Source organism: Heterocephalus glaber, unplaced genomic scaffold, assembly GCF_053883595.1.
Source record: "Heterocephalus glaber isolate CG9 unplaced genomic scaffold, H.glaber_assembly_v1.0 deba00001608, whole genome shotgun sequence".
Classification (NCBI taxonomy): domain Eukaryota; kingdom Metazoa; phylum Chordata; class Mammalia; order Rodentia; family Bathyergidae; genus Heterocephalus; species Heterocephalus glaber.
The window spans coordinates 37985508-37988266 of record NW_028258379.1 but is presented as its reverse complement, the minus strand read 5'-3'; the positions used below and the strand labels follow the sequence as shown (position 1 = coordinate 37988266).

The following is a 2759-nucleotide window of genomic DNA, read 5'->3' as shown; positions in this document are numbered from 1 at the left end:
TTCCTTTAGGGCTTGAAATACTTCACTCCAAACTCTCCTTGACTTGAGAGTTTTTATTGAGAAGTCTGCTGTGTTTCTGGTGGGCTTTCCTTTTTCACCTAGCAGCTGTTGGATTGATTTTTCATGGTCTCTTGCTATTTTTAAGAAGTCTGTCATTTGATGATCACTAACCACAAAACTTTCTTCCAGATCTGACATTCTATCATTCAAAATCACATTTGTTGATTCTGCTGTGGATATTTTCGATAGAATTTTTGATCTCCTGGATATATACTTGAATGTTTTATGGAATCTAGTTCTTTCCTCTGTTGAACATTCATGGTTTCCTCCACTTTCCTAATCTCGTCTATTTTTTTTAGTCCATATCTTCTCTAGAGTCACTAGCCATGTACTTTATTATGGTTACCATCTGTTTAGTTATCTGTATAATTGTTTGTGATTTTTTTCCCAGACACTCATTAATATGCCTTTTTACTTCTGCTGCTACCATTTCAGAAAGTTCAGCTGGTTGCCTTTTGATTTCTTCTACTGAAATGCCCCCTTGATTTGCCTTGGGCAAGCTGGAAGTCTGGAGTTACATATTGCTTCCATGTTTTCTCATTTACTATGTTTTGAATTTGTCTTCTGCATTGATGGTTCTAAATTGCTTATGGTAGGTAGCTTTACTACTATTATCAAAACCTCTTTAGGAAACGACTTCTTTTCAGAAATGTCTTCTAGGTGCAGCTAGCTTTTGGCTTTTGAGGCTGTCCCAAGATCCTGCTGCTAAAATTTATTAGGGATGAGAGGTTGCTGACTGTTTGGGTTACCACTCCAATTATTTGGTACTCGACTATGGTATTAAGACCCCCAGACAACCTCAGTATTGGCATATGAGGAAGAACAATCAATCACAACTATGTCACCTTGTCTGAAGTGGTACAATCAGCAATAACATTATCATCAAGCACAACGCTGAAAATGACAAACTGTGATAACTAATTTGCCACCTGTCCATTTACCATTTTTTAACTTTGTTTCATTTTTACTTGTGCTTTTCACTGATGTTTGGTTTACTGAAATTTGATTTTTACAGATACTATTTATCCAATGATATGACCTATATTAATACTGTAAAACTAAAAATTATATAGTATTTCAGATAACTTATTCTTTATATATTATCATAAATATCAGAAGACTACAGTAACAATGTAACAATCATTTTTCTTCCATTTGAGGATAAGGGTTTATGATAAACCATACATACCATCTTTCCTGTAATCAGTTAAATTTAACAGATGGATATTTGGGAGAAGGTGCAATCTGTAGTCATGAAATCATTTTGTGTATGCATAAAGTTAGCAAACTTCTAGGCCTCATGCTCTTGTCCTCAGTCTCATTACTCCAACCAAGTTAACTCATGCAAAGTGTTAAACAAGACAGTGATAACTAAAGGAATAGGAATTAAAAGGGCTGTATTTCATCATAAGATTTCACAGAGATGGTGCAGGTTTACAATTCAAATTCCCACATCTTGAGAAATGACTTCTTAAATAATTCCTCTCAAATCACAAATGTAGTAATCCGAAATTACTCTAAAGTCTTAATAACCAATTACTCCAGTTGATACTCACTGTGAAGAATATATAGCTTTATATAAAATATAGCTATGCAAAAATAGAATTCAGAAAAATATGGAGCTCTTCACAAATTTGCGTGTCATCCTCGCACAGGGGCCATGCTAATCTTCTCTGTATCATTCCAATTTTAGTATATGCACTGCCAAAGTGAGCACTGTCCATTTACTTTTATCACTGCTGAGACAAAATACCCAACACTCATAAGTTAAGGGAGGAAAGATTTATTTAGCTCACTGTTTGTAAAGGTTTCAGTTCATAATCAGCTGGATCAAAGACTGTGGCTCAGCAGAGGGGCAACACGGAGGAGACCATCTCATGACAAACAGAAGATAGCAAAAGTGAGCAAGCAAGGGATGACCACGGCTCTTTCTGTCCCTCTTATCTTCTCCAGGCTACCAACCCTTAGGGCATGAGGTTTTTGGGGAAGATGTAGACACAAGCCATAAATCCACCTTAAATCATAGACACAAGATTTATTGTCATATATCAAAATCTAAAACAAATCAGAAAGTTATATGAGGTCCACTCAATAAAAAGATTTCACCCTCAGGGGAGAAAATTTAAATGGGGCAAGATGAAAACACTGCAGACATAAAAGAAGAGAAAGGGGGTAACCTCTGGAACCTGCAACAGAAACTTGTAGAGTTCAACCCTGCAAGAAGTCAGGGAGCTCAACTTGGGCCTCGCAGCCAAAAATCAGCCCTAATCTCAGGGGACTGCTGCTGGATTGCTAAGACTAATTGACTTACATTTGCACACTGCCGGCCACGTTATCTATTGTGACAGCAGAGATATACCCTGAAGGAGGCCCTTCATTTTTATTTTTTATTTCTTATTTTCAAAGTTATTTTTTTCTCATATTTTTAACTTTTTCTCTTTGCTTTTCAATTTTTTTTCTTTTTTTATTCTCTCTCACACACTCTCTTGCTCTCTCACTCTCTCTCTCCCAATGTGTTCTTTATCTTTCTCCCTTTCTGTTCCTAATCCTGTGCTAATTTGGATTTCTTTTTTCTTTTTTTCTTTTCTTTTCTCTTTTTTCTTCTCTCAATTGTCATTATCTTGAAAGGAAAGTGAATACAATTTCTAGCTTCCCTATTGTTCTTAGGTTGTTCTGTTCTTGTATTTGTTCTTTTATTC

The 2759-nt window shown here is 35.8% G+C and overlaps 1 non-coding gene across 1 annotated transcript; it reads right to left on the bottom strand.

The window, feature by feature from the left end:
- Positions 1 to 1670: 1670 nt before the first annotated feature.
- Positions 1671 to 1777, bottom strand: LOC147822836 (U6 spliceosomal RNA). Its single transcript, XR_015445259.1, has one exon. It is a non-coding gene; the product is annotated as a U6 spliceosomal RNA (small nuclear RNA).
- Positions 1778 to 2759: the final 982 nt, after the last annotated feature.